This window comes from Oscarella lobularis, chromosome 9 (genome assembly GCF_947507565.1).
Source record: "Oscarella lobularis chromosome 9, ooOscLobu1.1, whole genome shotgun sequence".
Taxonomy (NCBI): Eukaryota; Metazoa; Porifera; class Homoscleromorpha; order Homosclerophorida; family Oscarellidae; genus Oscarella; species Oscarella lobularis.
The window spans coordinates 2660360-2681456 of NC_089183.1; the positions used below are offsets into that span (position 1 = coordinate 2660360).

Below are 21097 nucleotides of genomic sequence, written 5' to 3' on the forward strand. Positions count from 1 at the left end.
ATCTCGGCGAGAGAGGGCAAAGGAGACGCTGGTATGTCACCCAGTGAAGACAAATGCGGAACAAAAAACGTTTCGCACAGACTTTGGACGGCCCAATCGGAGAGCGTGTCGAGATGAACGTCCATGTCGAACTGTATAATCCGGGTTTGTGAGAGCCGACTCGATCACGTGCCAAGCCCCTACACCACGCGACGGATTTTTTGCTCTCTGTGCAGCCCTGCTCACCACGCGACTGATTTCCGCTTTCTGAGTCTCTGCAGCAAGAGGAATCATGGAGGTATGCATTTCTCGGCACGCATTTGTTCACTAGATGGGCTTGTAAGCATATTGGCTCGTTGCGAAAGTCGTTTTGGCGGGTCCCATTGGGGGCCCTGTCCGTCTGCAAGTGCAGTATGATATGATAGAGTCGTGTACGCACGACGATGTTGAATCTAGCGACGTTGGGCATGGATTCGCGAATTTTCTATTTCTCTCTCTTTCAGGATTCTTGTATAGTGTACGGCGAACTGTCTGAAAAGAGCGGAGCGGACTACAGGCTCTATATCCAAAGCCTCTTCCAAAGCGATGATGGATTCGAGCCGCTAAACGTCAAATCTTACGAAATCGGTTTGCACCGGAAACACGCCTTACAAACTCTAGGGCGTCATCTCGGAGTTATAAATCAATGGGATCCAATTTCGTCTGAACAAGGTGCAATACCTTATCGCGCACATGTTAACCTTCATTGAGAGAATAATTGTATTATTCGCAATAAAATAGGCAAAATTGAGCCGGCTATTTGCCTCCTAACTGGCCAAAGGACTCGCATTGGTCTTTTCAAGCCGCGCGATACAAAGTTTTGGTCGTGCAAAAGCGTAAATCCAGAACGAATTGAAATGATCTCGATTCCAGCGCACAACTACTTTTTCGCCGAGATATCCGAGTCCACACGACCGGAATTGCTGTGGGAGAAGGCGTTTGCAATAGAGAAGAATGCCACGGCAATCGATCACGCTTTTTCATCGAATCACTCTCTATTTCCAACAAGCGTCAAGAGCGTCTTTGCCGCGGTTTTTCTGAATACAGAAAACATATTGAGTACCTACAACAGAAAACAGAAAACATATTGAGTACCTACAACAGAAAACAGAAAACATATTGAGTACGTTCAACAGAAAACATATTGAATACGTTTAACAGAAAACATAATGAGTACCTTCAACAGAAAACATATTGAGTACCTTCAACAGAAAACATAATGAGTACCTTCAACAGAAAACATATTGAGTACCTTCAACAGAAAACAGAAAACATATTGAGTACGTTCAACAGAAAACAGAAAACAGATTGAGACCTACAACAGAAAACAGAAAACATTGAGTACCTACAACAGAAAAAGAAAACAGATTGAGTACACTGTACCTACAACAGAAAACAGAAAACATATTGAGTACGTTCAACAGAAAACATATTGAATACGTTTAACAGAAAACATAATGAGTACCTTCAACAGAAAACATATTGAGTACCTTCAACAGAAAACGTAATGAGTACCTTCAACAGAAAACATATTGAGTACCTTCAACAGAAAACAGAAAACATATTGAGTACCTACAACAGAAAACAGAAAACATATTGAGTACGTTCAACAGAAAACATATTGAATACGTTTAACAGAAAACATAATGAGTACCTTCAACAGAAAACATTTTGAGTACCTTCAACAGAAAACATAATGAGTACCTTCAACAGAAAACATAATGAGTACCTTCAACAGAAAACATATTGAGTACCTTCAACAGAAAACAGAAAACATATTGAGTACCTACAACAGAAAACAGAAAACATATTGAGTACCTTCAACAGAAAACATAATGAGTACCTTCAACAGAAAACATAATGAGTACCTTCAACAGAAAACAGAAAACATATTGAGTACCTACAACAGAAAACAGAAAACATATTGAGTACGTTCAACAGAAAACATATTGAATACGTTTAACAGAAAACATAATGAGTACCTTCAACAGAAAACATATTGAGTACCTTCAACAGAAAACATAATGAGTACCTTCAACAGAAAACATAATGAGTACCTTCAACAGAAAACATATTGAGTACCTTCAACAGAAAACAGAAAACATATTGAGTACCTACAACAGAAAACAGAAAACATATTGAGTACCTTCAACAGAAAAGATAATGAGTACCTTCAACAGAAAACATAATGAGTACCTTCAACAGAAAACAGAAAACATATTGAGTACCTACAACAGAAAACAGAAAACATATTGAGTACGTTCAACAGAAAACATATGGAATACGTTTAACAGAAAACATAATGAGTACCTTCAACAGAAAACATATTGAGTACCTTCAACAGAAAACCGAAAACATATTGAGTACGTTCAACAGAAAACAGAAAACAGATTGAGACCTACAACAGAAAACAGAAAACATTGAGTACCTACAACAGAAAAAGAAAACAGATTGAGTACACTGTACCTACAACAGAAAACAGAAAACATATTGAGTATGTTCAACAGAAAACATATTGAATACGTTTAACAGAAAACATAATGAGTACCTTCAACAGAAAACATATTGAGTACCTTCAACAGAAAACGTAATGAGAACCTTCAACAGAAAACATATTGAGTACCTTCAACAGAAAACAGAAAACATATTGAGTACCTACAACAGAAAACAGAAAACATATTGAGTACGTTCAACAGAAAACATATTGAATACGTTTAACAGAAAACATAATGAGTACCTTCAACAGAAAACATTTTGAGTACCTTCAACAGAAAACATAATGAGTACCTTCAACAGAAAATATAATGAGTACCTTCAACAGAAAACATATTGAGTACCTTCAACAGAAAACAGAAAACATATTGAGTACGTTCAACAGAAAACATATTGAATACGTTTAACAGAAAACATAATGAGTACCTTCAACAGAAAACATATTGAGTACCTTCAACAGAAAACGTAATGAGTACCTTCAACAGAAAACATATTGAGTACCTTCAACAGAAAACAGAAAACATATTGAGTACCTACAACAGAAAACAGAAAACATATTGAGTACGTTCAACAGAAAACATATTGAATACGTTTAACAGAAAACATAATGAGTACCTTCAACAGAAAATATTTTGAGTACCTTCAACAGAAAACATAATGAGTACCTTCAACAGAAAACATATTGAGTACCTTCAACAGAAAACAGAAAACATATTGAGTACCTACAACAGAAAACAGAAAACATATTGAGTACCTTCAACAGAAAACATAATGAGTACCTTCAACAGAAAACATAATGAGTACCTTCAACAGAAAACAGAAAACATATTGAGTACGTTCAACAGAAAACATATTGAATACGTTTAACAGAAAACATAATGAGTACCTTCAACAGAAAACATATTGAGTACCTTCAACAGAAAACGTAATGAGTACCTTCAACAGAAAACATATTGAGTACCTTCAACAGAAAACAGAAAACATATTGAGTACCTACAACAGAAAACAGAAAACATATTGAGTACGTTCAACAGAAAACATATTGAATACGTTTAACAGAAAACATAATGAGTACCTTCAACAGAAAACATTTTGAGTACCTTCAACAGAAAACATAATGAGTACCTTCAACAGAAAACATAATGAGTACCTTCAACAGAAAACATATTGAGTACCTTCAACAGAAAACAGAAAACATATTGAGTACGTTCAACAGAAAACAGAAAACATATTGAGTACCTACAACAGAAAACAGAAAACATATTGAGTACGTTCAACAGAAAACATATTGAATACGTTTAACAGAAAACATAATGAGTACCTTCAACAGAAAACATATTGAGTACCTTCAACAGAAAACGTAATGAGTACCTTCAACAGAAAACATATTGAGTACCTTCAACAGAAAACAGAAAACATATTGAGTACCTACAACAGAAAACAGAAAACATATTGAGTACGTTCAACAGAAAACATATTGAATACGTTTAACAGAAAACATAATGAGTACCTTCAACAGAAAATATTTTGAGTACCTTCAACAGAAAACATAATGAGTACCTTCAACAGAAAACATATTGAGTACCTTCAACAGAAAACAGAAAACATATTGAGTACCTACAACAGAAAACAGAAAACATATTGAGTACCTTCAACAGAAAACATAATGAGTACCTTCAACAGAAAACATAATGAGTACCTTCAACAGAAAACAGAAAACATATTGAGTACGTTCAACAGAAAACATATTGAATACGTTTAACAGAAAACATAATGAGTACCTTCAACAGAAAACATATTGAGTACCTTCAACAGAAAACGTAATGAGTACCTTCAACAGAAAACATATTGAGTACCTTCAACAGAAAACAGAAAACATATTGAGTACCTACAACAGAAAACAGAAAACATATTGAGTACGTTCAACAGAAAACATATTGAATACGTTTAACAGAAAACATAATGAGTACCTTCAACAGAAAACATTTTGAGTACCTTCAACAGAAAACATAATGAGTACCTTCAACAGAAAACATAATGAGTACCTTCAACAGAAAACATATTGAGTACCTTCAACAGAAAACAGAAAACATATTGAGTACGTTCAACAGAAAACAGAAAACATATTGAGTACCTACAACAGAAAACAGAAAACATATTGAGTACGTTCAACAGAAAACATATTGAATACGTTTAACAGAAAACATAATGAGTACCTTCAACAGAAAACATATTGAGTACCTTCAACAGAAAACATAATGAGTACCTTCAACAGAAAACATATTGAGTACCTTTAACAGAAAACAGAAAACATATTGAGTACGTTCAACAGGAAACAGAAAACAGATTGAGACCTACAACAGAAAACAGAAAACATTGAGTACCTACAACAGAAAACAGAAAACATATTGAGTACGTTCAACAGAAAACATATTGAATACGTTTAACAGAAAACATAATGAGTACCTTCAACAGAAAACATTGAGTACCTTCAACAGAAAACGAAATCAGTACCTTCAACAGAAAACATATTGAGTACCTTCAACAGAAAACAGAAAACATATTGAGTACGTTCAACAGAAAACATATTGAATACGTTTAACAGAAAACATAATGAGTACCTTCAACAGAAAACATATTGAGTACCTTCAACAGAAAACAGAAAACATATTGAGTACCTACAACAGAAAACAGAAAACATATTGAGTACGTTCAACAGAAAACATATTGAATACGTTTAACAGAAAACATAATGAGTACCTTCAACAGAAAACATATTGAGTACCTTCAACAGAAAACATAATGAGTACCTTCAACAGAAAACATATTGAGTACCTTCAACAGAAAACATATTGAGTACGTTCAACAAAAAACATATTCAATACGTTTAACAGAAAACATAATGAGTACCTTCAACAGAAAACATAATGAGTACCTTCAACAGAAAACGTATTGAGTACCTACAACAGAAAACAGAAAACATATTGAGTACGTTCAACAGAAAACATAATGAGTACCTTCAACAGAAAACACATTCAGTACCTTCAACAGAAAACATATTGAGTACCTAAAACAGAAAACATATTTAGTACCTTCAACAGAAAACATATTGAGTACCTACAACAGAAAACACATTGAGTACCTACAACAGAAAACACATTGAGTACCTTCAACAGAAAACACATTCAGTACCTTCAACAGAAAACATATTGAGTAACTAAAACAGAAAACATATTGAGTACCTACAACAGAAAACGCATTCAGTACCTTCAACAGAAAACACATTCAGTACCTTCAACAGAAACATTGAGTACCTACAACAGAAAACACATTGAGTACCTGCAACAGAAAACATATTGAGTACCTACAACCGAAAACACATTCAGTACCTTCAACAGAAAACATTGAGTACCTTCAACAGAAAACACATTGAGTACCTTCGACAGAAAACACATTCAGTACCTTCAACAGAAAACATATTGAGTACCTAAAACAGAAAACATATTGAGTACCTACAACAGAAAACACATTCAGTACCTTCAACAGAAAACACATTCAGTACCTTCAACAGAAACATTGAGTACCTACAACAGAAAACACATTGAGTACCTGCAACAGAAAACATATTGAGTACCTTCAACAGAAAACATATTGAGTACCTTCAACAGAAAACAGAAAACATATTGAGTACGTTCAACAGAAAACATATTGAATACGTTTAACAGAAAACATAATGAGTACCTTCAACAGAAAACATATTGAGTACCTTCAACAGAAAACGTAATGAGTACCTTCAACAGAAAACATATTGAGTACCTTCAACAGAAAACATATTGAGTACCTTCAACAGAAAACATAATGAGTACCTTCAACAGAAAACATATTGAGTACCTTCAACAGAAAACATATTGAGTACGTTCAACAAAAAACATATTCAATACGTTTAACAGAAAACATAATGAGTACCTTCAACAGAAAACATAATGAGTACCTTCAACAGAAAACGTATTGAGTACCTACAACAGAAAACAGAAAACATATTGAGTACGTTCAACAGAAAACATAATGAGTACCTTCAACAGAAAACACATTCAGTACCTTCAACAGAAAACATATTGAGTACCTAAAACAGAAAACATATTTAGTACCTTCAACAGAAAACATATTGAGTACCTACAACAGAAAACACATTGAGTACCTACAACAGAAAACACATTGAGTACCTTCAACAGAAAACACATTCAGTACCTTCAACAGAAAACATATTGAGTAACTAAAACAGAAAACATATTGAGTACCTACAACAGAAAACGCATTCAGTACCTTCAACAGAAAACACATTCAGTACCTTCAACAGAAACATTGAGTACCTACAACAGAAAACACATTGAGTACCTGCAACAGAAAACATATTGAGTACCTACAACCGAAAACACATTCAGTACCTTCAACAGAAAACATTGAGTACCTTCAACAGAAAACACATTGAGTACCTTCGACAGAAAACACATTCAGTACCTTCAACAGAAAACATATTGAGTACCTAAAACAGAAAACATATTGAGTACCTACAACAGAAAACACATTCAGTACCTTCAACAGAAAACACATTCAGTACCTTCAACAGAAACATTGAGTACCTACAACAGAAAACACATTGAGTACCTGCAACAGAAAACATATTGAGTACCTTCAACAGAAAACATATTGAGTACCTTCAACAGAAAACAGAAAACATATTGAGTACGTTCAACAGAAAACATATTGAATACGTTTAACAGAAAACATAATGAGTACCTTCAACAGAAAACATATTGAGTACCTTCAACAGAAAACGTAATGAGTACCTTCAACAGAAAACATATTGAGTACCTTCAACAGAAAACAGAAAACATATTGAGTACCTACAACAGAAAACAGAAAACATATTGAGTACGTTCAACAGAAAACATATTGAATACGTTTAACAGAAAACATAATGAGTACCTTCAACAGAAAACATTTTGAGTACCTTCAACAGAAAACATAATGAGTACCTTCAACAGAAAACATATTGAGTACCTTCAACAGAAAACATATTGAGTACCTTCAACAGAAAACAGAAAACATATTGAGTACCTACAACAGAAAACAGAAAACATATTGAGTACCTTCAACAGAAAACATAATGAGTACCTTCAACAGAAAACATAATGAGTACCTTCAACAGAAAACAGAAAACATATTGAGTACCTACAACAGAAAACAGAAAACATATTGAGTACGTTCAACAGAAAACATATGGAATACGTTTAACAGAAAACATAATGAGTACCTTCAACAGAAAACATTTTGAGTACCTTCAACAGAAAACATAATGAGTACCTTCAACAGAAAACATATTGAGTACCTTCAACAGAAAACAGAAAACATATTGAGTACGTTCAACAGAAAACAGAAAACAGATTGAGACCTACAACAGAAAACAGAAAACATTGAGTACCTACAACAGAAAAAGAAAACAGATTGAGTACACTGTACCTACAACAGAAAACAGAAAACATATTGAGTACGTTCAACAGAAAACATATTGAATACGTTTAACAGAAAACATAATGAGTACCTTCAACAGAAAACATATTGAGTACCTTCAACAGAAAACGTAATGAGTACCTTCAACAGAAAACATATTGAGTACCTTCAACGGAAAACAGAAAACATATTGAGTACCTACAACAGAAAACAGAAAACATATTGAGTACCTTCAACAGAAAACATTTTGAGTACCTTCAACAGAAAACATAATGAGTACCTTCAACAGAAAACATAATGAGTACCTTCAACAGAAAACATATTGAGTACCTTCAACAGAAAACAGAAAACATATTGAGTACCTACAACAGAAAACAGAAAACATATTGAGTACCTTCAACAGAAAACATAACTAGTACCTTCAGCAGAAAACATAATGAGTACCTTCAACAGAAAACAGAAAACATATTGAGTACCTACAACAGAAAACAGAAAACATATTGAGTACGTTCAACAGAAAACATATTGAATACGTTTAACAGAAAACATAATGAGTACCTTCAACAGAAAACATATTGAGTACCTTCAACAGAAAACATAATGAGTACCTTCAACAGAAAACATATTGAGTACCTTGAACAGAAAACAGAAAACATATTGAGTACGTTCAACAGAAAACAGAAAACAGCTTGAGACCTACAACAGAAAACAGAAAACATTGAGTACCTACAACAGAAAAAGAAAACAGATTGAGTACACTGTACCTACAACAGAAAACAGAAAACATATTGAGTACGTTCAACAGAAAACATATTGAATACGTTTAACAGAAAACATAATGAGTACCTTCAACAGAAAACATATTGAGTACCTTCAACAGAAAACGTAATGAGTACCTTCAACAGAAAACATATTGAGTACCTTCAACAGAAAACAGAAAACATATTGAGTACCTACAACAGAAAACAGAAAACATATTGAGTACGTTCAACAGAAAACATATTGAATACGTTTAACAGAAAACATAATGAGTACCTTTAACAGAAAACATTTTGAGTACCTTCAACAGAAAACATAATGAGTACCTTCAACAGAAAACATAATGAGTACCTTCAACAGAAAACATATTGAGTACCTTCAACAGAAAATAGAAAACATATTGAGTACGTTCAACAGAAAACAGAAAACATATTGAGTACCTACAACAGAAAACAGAAAACATATTGAGTACGTTCAACAGAAAACATATTGAATACGTTTAACAGAAAACATAATGAGTACCTTCAACAGAAAACATATTGAGTACCTTCAACAGAAAACATAATGAGTACCTTCAACAGAAAACATATTGAGTACCTTCAACAGAAAACAGAAAACATATTGAGTACGTTCAACAGGAAACAGAAAACAGATTGAGACCTACAACAGAAAACAGAAAACATTGAGTACCTACAACAGAAAACAGAAAACATATTGAGTACGTTCAACAGAAAACATATTGAATACGTTTAACAGAAAACATAATGAGTACCTTCAACAGAAAACATTGAGTACCTTCAACAGAAAACGAAATGAGTACCTTCAACAGAAAACATATTGAGTACCTTCAACAGAAAACAGAAAACATATTGAGTACCTTCAACAGAAAACAGAAAACATATTGAGTACGTTCAACAGGAAACAGAAAACAGATTGAGATTTACAACAGAAAACAGAAAACATTGAATACCTACAACAGAAAACAGAAAACATATTGAGTACGTTCAACAGAAAACATATTGAATACGTTTAACAGAAAACATAATGAGTACCTTCAACAGAAAACATTGAGTACCTTCAACAGAAAACGAAATGAGTACCTTCAACAGAAAACATATTGAGTACCTTCAACAGAAAACAGAAAACATATTGAGTACGTTCAACAGAAAACATATTGAATACGTTTAACAGAAAACATAATGAGTACCTTCAACAGAAAACATAATGAGTACCTTCAACAGAAAACGTATTGAGTACCTACAACAGAAAACAGAAAACATATTGAGTACGTTCAACAGAAAACATAATGAGTACCTTCAACAGAAAACACATTCAGTACCTTCAACAGAAAACATATTGAGTACCTAAAACAGAAAACATATTTAGTACCTTCAACAGAAAACATATTGAGTACCTACAACAGAAAACACATTGAGTACCTACAACAGAAAACACATTGAGTACCTTTAACACAAAACACATTCAGTACCTTCAACAGAAAACATATTGAGTACCTAAAACAGAAAACATATTGAGTACCTACAACAGAAAACGCATTCAGTACCTTCAACAGAAAACACATTCAGTACCTTCAACAGAAACATTGAGTACCTACAACAGAAAACACATTGAGTACCTGCAACAGAAAACCTTTTTAGTACCTACAACCGAAAACACATTCAGTACCTTCAACAGAAAACATTGAGTACCTTCAACAGAAAACACATTCAGTACCTTCAACAGAAAACATATTGAGTACCTTCAACAGAAAACATAATGAGTACCTTCAACAGAAAACATATTGAGTACCTTCAACAGAAAACATATTGAGTACGTTCAACAAAAAACATATTGAATACGTTTAACAGAAAACATAATGAGTACCTTCAACAGAAAACATAATGAGTACCTTCAACAGAAAAGGTATTGAGTACCTTCAACAGAAAACATATTGAGTACCTTCAACAGAAAACAGAAAACATATTGAGTACGTTCAACAGAAAACATATTGAATACGTTTAACAGAAAACATAATGAGTACCTTCAACAGAAAACATATTGAGTACCTTCAACAGAAAACGTAATGAGTACCTTCAACAGAAAACATATTGAGTACCTTCAACAGAAAACAGAAAACATATTGAGTACCTACAACAGAAAACAGAAAACATATTGAGTACGTTCAACAGAAAACATATTGAATACGTTTAACAGAAAACATAATGAGTACCTTCAACAGAAAACATTTTGAGTACCTTCAACAGAAAACATAATGAGTACCTTCAACAGAAAACATATTGAGTACCTTCAACAGAAAACAGAAAACATATTTAGTACCTACAACAGAAAACAGAAAACATATTGAGTACCTTCAACAGAAAACATAATGAGTACCTTCAACAGAAAACATAATGAGTACCTTCAACAGAAAACAGAAAACATATTGAGTACGTTCAACAGAAAACATATTGAATACGTTTAACAGAAAACATAATGAGTACCTTCAACAGAAAACATATTGAGTACCTTCAACAGAAAACGTAATGAGTACCTTCAACAGAAAACATATTGAGTACCTTCAACAGAAAACAGAAAACATATTGAGTACCTACAACAGAAAACAGAAAACATATTGAGTACGTTCAACAGAAAACATATTGAATACGTTTAACAGAAAACATAATGAGTACCTTCAACAGAAAACATTTTGAGTACCTTCAACAGAAAACATAATGAGTACCTTCAACAGAAAACATAATGAGTACCTTCAACAGAAAACATATTGAGTACCTTCAACAGAAAATAGAAAACATATTGAGTACGTTCAACAGAAAACAGAAAACATATTGAGTACCTACAACAGAAAACAGAAAACATATTGAGTACGTTCAACAGAAAACATATTGAATACGTTTAACAGAAAACATAATGAGTACCTTCAACAGAAAACATATTGAGTACCTTCAACAGAAAACATAATGAGTACCTTCAACAGAAAACATATTGAGTACCTTCAACAGAAAACATATTGAGTACGTTCAACAAAAAACATATTGAATACGTTTAACAGAAAACATAATGAGTACCTTCAACAGAAAACATAATGAGTACCTTCAACAGAAAACGTATTGAGTACCTTCAACAGAAAACATATTGAGTACCTTCAACAGAAAACAGAAAACATATTGAGTACCTTCAACAGAAAACATATTGAGTACGTTCAACAAAAAACATATTGAATACGTTTAACAGAAAACATAATGAGTACCTTCAACAGAAAACATAATGAGTACCTTCAACAGAAAACGTATTGAGTACCTACAACAGAAAACAGAAAACATATTGAGTACGTTCAACAGAAAACATATTGAATACGTTTAACAGAAAACATAATGAGTACCTTCAACAGAAAACATTTTGAGTACCTTCAACAGAAAACATATTGAGTACCTTCAACAGAAAACATAATGAGTACCTTCAACAGAAAACATATTGAGTACCTTCAACAGAAAACAGAAAACATATTGAGTACGTTCAACAGAAAACATATTGAATACGTTTAACAGAAAACATAATGAGTACCTTCAACAGAAAACATATTGAGTACCTTCAACAGAAAACGTAATGAGTACCTTCAACAGAAAACATATTGAGTACCTTCAACAGAAAACAGAAAACATATTGAGTACCTACAACAGAAAACAGAAAACATATTGAGTACGTTCAACAGAAAACGTATTGAATACGTTTAACAGAAAACATAATGAGTACCTTCAACAGAAAACATTTTGAGTATCTTCAACAGAAAACATAATGAGTACCTTCAACAGAAAACATATTGAGTACCTTCAACAGAAAACAGAAAACATATTGAGTACCTACAACAGAAAACAGAAAACATATTGAGTACCTTCAACAGAAAACATAATGAGTACCTTCAACAGAAAACATAATGAGTACCTTCAACAGAAAACAGAAAACATATTGAGTACGTTCAACAGAAAACATATTGAATACGTTTAACAGAAAACATAATGAGTACCTTCAACAGAAAACATATTGAGTACCTTCAACAGAAAACGTAATGAGTACCTTCAACAGAAAACATATTGAGTACCTTCAACAGAAAACAGAAAACATATTGAGTACCTACAACAGAAAACAGAAAACATATTGAGTACGTTCAACAGAAAACATATTGAATACGTTTAACAGAAAACATAATGAGTACCTTCAACAGAAAACATTTTGAGTACCTTCAACAGAAAACATAATGAGTACCTTCAACAGAAAACATAATGAGTACCTTCAACAGAAAACATATTGAGTACCTTCAACAGAAAATAGAAAACATATTGAGTACGTTCAACAGAAAACAGAAAACATATTGAGTACCTACAACAGAAAACAGAAAACATATTGAGTACGTTCAACAGAAAACATATTGAATACGTTTAACAGAAAACATAATGAGTACCTTCAACAGAAAACATATTGAGTACCTTCAACAGAAAACATAATGAGTACCTTCAACAGAAAACATATTGAGTACCTTCAACAGAAAACAGAAAACATATTGAGTACGTTCAACAGGAAACAGAAAACAGATTGAGACCTACAACAGAAAACAGAAAACATTGAGTACCTACAACAGAAAACAGAAAACATATTGAGTACGTTCAACAGAAAACATATTGAATACGTTTAACAGAAAACATAATGAGTACCTTCAACAGAAAACATTGAGCACCTTCAACAGAAAACGAAATGAGTACCTTCAACAGAAAACATATTGAGTACCTTCAACAGAAAACAGAAAACATATTGAGTACCTTCAACAGAAAACAGAAAACATATTGAGTACGTTCAACAGGAAACAGAAAACAGATTCAGATTTACAACAGAAAACAGAAAACATTGAGTACCTACAACAGAAAACAGAAAACATATTGAGTACGTTCAACAGAAAACATATTGAATACGTTTAACAGAAAACATAATGAGTACCTTCAACAGAAAACATTGAGTACCTTCAACAGAAAACGAACTGAGTACCTTCAACAGAAAACATATTGAGTACCTTCAACAGAAAACAGAAAACATATTGAGTACGTTCAACAGAAAACATATTGAATACGTTTAACAGAAAACATAATGAGTACCTTCAACAGAAAACATAATGAGTACCTTCAACAGAAAACGTATTGAGTACCTACAACAGAAAACAGAAAACATATTGAGTACGTTCAACAGAAAACATAATGATTACCTTCAACAGAAAACACATTCAGTACCTTCAACAGAAAACATATTGAGTACCTAAAACAGAAAACATATTTAGTACCTTCAACAGAAAACATATTGAGTACCTACAACAGAAAACACATTGAGTACCTACAACAGAAAACACATTGAGTACCTTCAACATAAAACACATTCAGTACCTTCAACAGAAAACATATTGAGTACCTAAAACAGAAAACATATTGAGTACCTACAACAGAAAACGCATTCAGTACCTTCAACAGAAAACACATTCAGTACCTTCAACAGAAACATTGAGTACCTACAACAGAAAACACATTGAGTACCTGCAACAGAAAACATATTGAGTACCTACAACCGAAAACACATTCAGTACCTTCAACAGAAAACATTGAGTACCTTCAACAGAAAACACATTCAGTACCTTCAACAGAAAACATATTGAGTACCTTCAACAGAAAACATAATGAGTACCTTCAACAGAAAACATATTGAGTACCTTCAACAGAAAACATATTGAGTACGTTCAACAAAAAACATATTGAATACGTTTAACAGAAAACATAATGAGTACCTTCAACAGAAAACATAATGAGTACCTTCAACAGAAAACGTATTGAGTACCTTCAACAGAAAACATATTGAGTACCTTCAACAGAAAACAGAAAACATATTGAGTACCTTCAACAGAAAACAGAAAACATATTGAGTACCTACAACAGAAAACAGAAAACATATTGAGTACCTTCAACAGAAAACATATTGAGTACCTTCAACAGAAAACATAATGAGTACCTTCAACAGAAAACATATTGAGTACCTTCAACAGAAAACAGAAAACATATTGAGTACGTTCAACAGAAAACAGAAAACAGATTGAGACCTACAACAGAAAACAGAAAACATTGAGTACCTACAACAGAAAAAGAAAACAGATTGAGTACACTGTACCTACAACAGAAAACAGAAAACATATTGAGTACGTTCAACAGAAAACATATTGAATACGTTTAACAGAAAACATAATGAGTACCTTCAACAGAAAACATATTGAGTACCTTCAACAGAAAACGTAATGAGTACCTTCAACAGAAAACATATTGAGTACCTTCAACAGAAAACAGAAAACATATTGAGTACCTACAACAGAAAACAGAAAACATATTGAGTACGTTCAACAGAAAACATATTGAATACGTTTAACAGAAAACATAATGAGTACCTTCAACAGAAAACATTTTGAGTACCTTCAACAGAAAACATAATGAGTACCTTCAACTGAAAACATAATGAGTACCTTCAACAGAAAACATAATGAGTACCTTCAACAGAAAACATATTGAGTACCTTCAACAGAAAACAGAAAACATATTGAGTACGTTCAACAGAAAACATATTGAATACGTTTAACAGAAAACATAATGAGTACCTTCAACAGAAAACATATTGAGTACCTTCAACAGAAAACGTAATGAGTACCTTCAACAGAAAACATATTGAGTACCTTCAACAGAAAACAGAAAACATATTGAGTACCTACAACAGAAAACAGAAAACATATTGAGTACGTTCAACAGAAAACATATTGAATACGTTTAACAGAAAACATAATGAGTACCTTCAACAGAAAACATTTTGAGTACCTTCAACAGAAAACATAATGAGTACCTTCAACAGAAAACATATTGAGTACCTTCAACAGAAAACAGAAAACATATTGAGTACCTACAACAGAAAACAGAAAACATATTGAGTACCTTCAACAGAAAACATAATGAGTACCTTCAACAGAAAACATAATGAGTACCTTCAACAGAAAACAGAAAACATATTGAGTACGTTCAACAGAAAACATATTGAATACGTTTAACAGAAAACATAATGAGTACCTTCAACGGAAAACATATTGAGTACCTTCAACAGAAAACGTAATGAGTACCTTCAACAGAAAACATAATGAGTACCTTCAACAGAAAACATAATGAGTACCTTCAACAGAAAACAGAAAACAGATTGAGTACCTACAACAGAAAACAGAAAACATATTGAGTACGTTCAACAGAAAACATATTGAATACGTTTAACAGAAAACATAATGAGTACCTTCAACAGAAAACATATTGAGTACCTTCAACAGAAAACATAATGAGTACCTTCAACAGAAAACATAATGAGTACCTTCAACAGAAAACATATTGAGTACCTTCAACAGAAAACAGAAAACATATTGAGTACCTACAACAGAAAACAGAAAACATATTGAGTACCTTCAACAGAAAAGATAATGAGTACCTTCAACAGAAAACATAATGAGTACCTTCAACAGAAAACAGAAAACATATTGAGTACCTACAACAGAAAACAGAAAACATATTGAGTACGTTCAACAGAAAACATATGGAATACGTTTAACAGAAAACATAATGAGTACCTTCAACAGAAAACATATTGAGTACCTTCAACAGAAAACATAATGAGTACCTTCAACAGAAAACATATTGAGTACCTTCAACAGAAAACAGAAAACATATTGAGTACGTTCAACAGAAAACAGAAAACAGATTGAGACCTACAACAGAAAACAGAAAACATTGAGTACCTACAACAGAAAAAGAAAACAGATTGAGTACACTGTACCTACAACAGAAAACAGAAAACATATTGAGTACGTTCAACAGAAAACATATTGAATACGTTTAACAGAAAACATAATGAGTACTTTCAACAGAAAACATATTGAGTACCTTCAACCGAAAACGTAATGAGTACCTTCAACAGAAAACATATTGAGTACCTTCAACAGAAAACAGAAAACGTATTGAGTACCTACAACAGAAAACAGAAAACATATTGAGTACGTTCAACAGAAAACATATTGAATACGTTTAACAGAAAACATAATGAGTACCTTCAACAGAAAACATTTTGAGTACCTTCAACAGAAAACATAATGAGTACCATCAACAGAAAACATAATGAGTACCTTCAACAGAAAACATATTGAGTACCTTCAACAGAAAACAGAAAACATATTGAGTACGTTCAACAGAAAACATATTGAATACGTTTAACAGAAAACATAATGAGTACCTTCAACAGAAAACATATTGAGTACCTTCAACAGAAAACGTAATGAGTACCTTCAACAGAAAACATATTGAGTACCTTCAACAGAAAACAGAAAACATATTGAGTACCTACAACAGAAAACAGAAAACATATTGAGTACGTTCAACAGAAAACATATTGAATACGTTTAACAGAAAACATAATGAGTACCTTCAACAGAAAACATTTTGAGTACCTTCAACAGAAAACATAATGAGTACCTTCAACAGAAAACATATTGAGTACCTTCAACAGAAAACAGAAAACATATTGAGTACCTACAACAGAAAACAGAAAACATATTGAGTACCTTCAACAGAAAACATAATGAGTACCTTCAACAGAAAACATAATGAGTACCTTCAACAGAAAACAGAAAACATATTGAGTACGTTCAACAGAAAACATATTGAATACGTTTAACAGAAAACATAATGAGTACCTTCAACAGAAAACATATTGAGTACCTTCAACAGAAAACGTAATGAGTACCTTCAACAGAAAACATATTGAGTACCTTCAACAGAAAACAGAAAACATATTGAGTACCTACAACAGAAAACAGAAAACATATTGAGTACGTTCAACAGAAAACATATTGAATACGTTTAACAGAAAACATAATGAGTACCTTCAACAGAAAACATTTTGAGTACCTTCAACAGAAAACATAATGAGTACCTTCAACAGAAAACATAATGAGTACCTTCAACAGAAAACATATTGAGTACCTTCAACAGAAAACAGAAAACATATTGAGTACGTTCAACAGAAAACATATTGAATACGTTTAACAGAAAACATAATGAGTACCTTCAACAGAAAACATATTGAGTACCTTCAACAGAAAACAGAAAACATATTGAGTACCTACAACAGAAAACAGAAAACATATTGAGTACCTTCAACAGAAAAGATAATGAGTACCTTCAACAGAAAACATAATGAGTACCTTCAACAGAAAACAGAAAACATATTGAGTACCTACAACAGAAAACAGAAAACATATTGAGTACGTTCAACAGAAAACATATGGAATACGTTTAACAGAAAACATAATGAGTACCTTCAACAGAAAACATATTGAGTACCTTCAACAGAAAACATAATGAGTACCTTCAACAGAAAACATATTGAGTACCTTCAACAGAAAACAGAAAACATATTGAGTACGTTCAACAGAAAACAGAAAACAGATTGAGACCTACAACAGAAAACAGAAAACATTGAGTACCTACAACAGAAAAAGAAAACAGATTGAGTACACTGTACCTACAACAGAAAACAGAAAACATATTGAGTACGTTCAACAGAAAACATATTGAATACGTTTAACAGAAAACATAATGAGTACCTTCAACAGAAAACATATTGAGTACCTTCAACCGAAAACGTAATGAGTACCTTCAACAGAAAACATATTGAGTACCTTCAACAGAAAACAGAAAACGTATTGAGTACCTACAACAGAAAACAGAAAACATATTGAGTACGTTCAACAGAAAACATATTGAATACGTTTAACAGAAAACATAATGAGTACCTTCAACAGAAAACATTTTGAGTACCTTCAACAGAAAACATAATGAGTACCATCAACAGAAAACATAATGAGTACCTTCAACAGAAAACATATTGAGTACCTTCAACAGAAAACAGAAAACATATTGAGTACGTTCAACAGAAAACATATTGAATACGTTTAACAGAAAACATAATGAGTACCTTCAACAGAAAACATATTGAGTACCTTCAACAGAAAACGTAATGAGTACCTTCAACAGAAAACATATTGAGTACCTTCAACAGAAAACAGAAAACATATTGAGTACCTACAACAGAAAACAGAAAACATATTGAGTACGTTCAACAGAAAACATATTGAATACGTTTAACAGAAAACATAATGAGTACCTTCAACAGAAAACATTTTGAGTACCTTCAACAGAAAACATAATGAGTACCTTCAACAGAAAACATATTGAGTACCTTCAACAGAAAACAGAAAACATATTGAGTACCTACAACAGAAAACAGAAAACATATTGAGTACCTTCAACAGAAAACATAATGAGTACCTTCAACAGAAAACATAATGAGTACCTTCAACAGAAAACAGAAAACATATTGAGTACGTTCAACAGAAAACATATTGAATACGTTTAACAGAAAACATAATGAGTACCTTCAACAGAAAACATATTGAGTACCTTCAACAGAAAACGTAATGAGTACCTTCAACAGAAAACATATTGAGTACCTTCAACAGAAAACAGAAAACATATTGAGTACCTACAACAGAAAACAGAAAACATATTGAGTACGTTCAACAGAAAACATATTGAATACGTTTAACAGAAAACATAATGAGTACCTTCAACAGAAAACATTTTGAGTACCTTCAACAGAAAACATAATGAGTACCTTCAACAGAAAACATAATGAGTACCTTCAACAGAAAACATATTGAGTACCTTCAACAGAAAACAGAAAACATATTGAGTACGTTCAACAGAAAACATATTGAATACGTTTAACAGAAAACATAATGAGTACCTTCAACAGAAAACATATTGAGTACCTTCAACAGAAAACGTAATGAGTACCTTCAACAGAAAACATATTGAGTACCTACAACAGAAAACAGAAAACATATTGAGTACGTTCAACAGAAAACATATTGAATACGTTTAACAGAAAACATAATGAGTACCTTCAACAGAAAACATTGAGTACCTTCAACAGAAAACGAAATGAGTACCTTCAACAGAAAACATATTGAGTACCTTCAACAGAAAACAGAAAACATATTGAGTACCTTCAACAGAAAACAGAAAACATATTGAGTACGTTCAACAGGAAACAGAAAACAGATTGAGACCTACAACAGAAAACAGAAAACATTGAGTACCTACAACAGAAAACAGAAAACATATTGAGTACGTTCAACAGAAAACATATTGAATACGTTTAACAGAAAACATAATGAGTACCTTCAACAGAAAACATTGAGTACCTTCAACAGAAAACGAAATGAGTACCTTCAACAGAAAACATATTGAGTACCTTCAACAGAAAACAGAAAACATATTGAGTACGTTCAACAGAAAACATATTGAATACGTTTAACAGAAAACATAATGAGTACCTTCAACAGAAAACATATTGAGTACCTTCAACAGAAAACAGAAAACATATTGAGTACCTACAACAGAAAACAGAAAACATATTGAGTACGTTCAACAGAAAACATATTGAATACGTTTAACAGAAAACATAATGAGTACCTTCAACAGAAAACATATTGAGTACCTTCAACAGAAAACATAATGAGTACCTTCAACAGAAAACATATTGAGTACCTTCAACAGAAAACATATTGAGTACGTTCAACAAAAAACATATTGAATACGTTTAACAGAAAACATAATGAGTACCTTCAACAGAAAACATAAAGAGTACCTTCAACAGAAAACGTATTGAGTACCTACAACAGAAAACAGAAAACATATTGAGTACGTTCAACAGAAAACATAATGAGTACCTTCAACAGAAAACACATTCAGTACCTTCAACAGAAAACATATTGAGTACCTAAAACAGAAAACATATTTAGTACCTTCAACAGAAAACATATTGAGTACCTACAACAGAAAACACATTGAGTACCTACAACAGAAAACACATTCTGTACCTTCAACAGAAAACATATTGAGTACCTAAAACAGAAAACATATTGAGTACCTACAACAGAAAACACATTCAGTACCTTCAACAGAAAACACATTCAGTACCTTCAACAGAAACATTGAGTACCTACAACAGAAAACACATTGAGTACCTGCAACAGAAAACAGAAAACATATTGAGTACGTTCAACAGAAAACATATTGAATACGTTTAACAGAAAACATAATGAGTACCTTCAACAGAAAACATATTG

General features: G+C 32.5%; 1 long non-coding RNA gene across 1 annotated transcript; it reads left to right on the forward strand.

The window, feature by feature from the left end:
• Positions 1–209: 209 nt before the first annotated feature.
• On the forward strand, positions 210–1023 carry LOC136191118 (uncharacterized). The gene is made up of 3 exons (XR_010670746.1): positions 210–277; positions 483–690; positions 760–1023. It is a non-coding gene; the product is annotated as an uncharacterized lncRNA (long non-coding RNA).
• The last annotated feature ends 20074 nt before the right edge of the window (positions 1024–21097 follow it).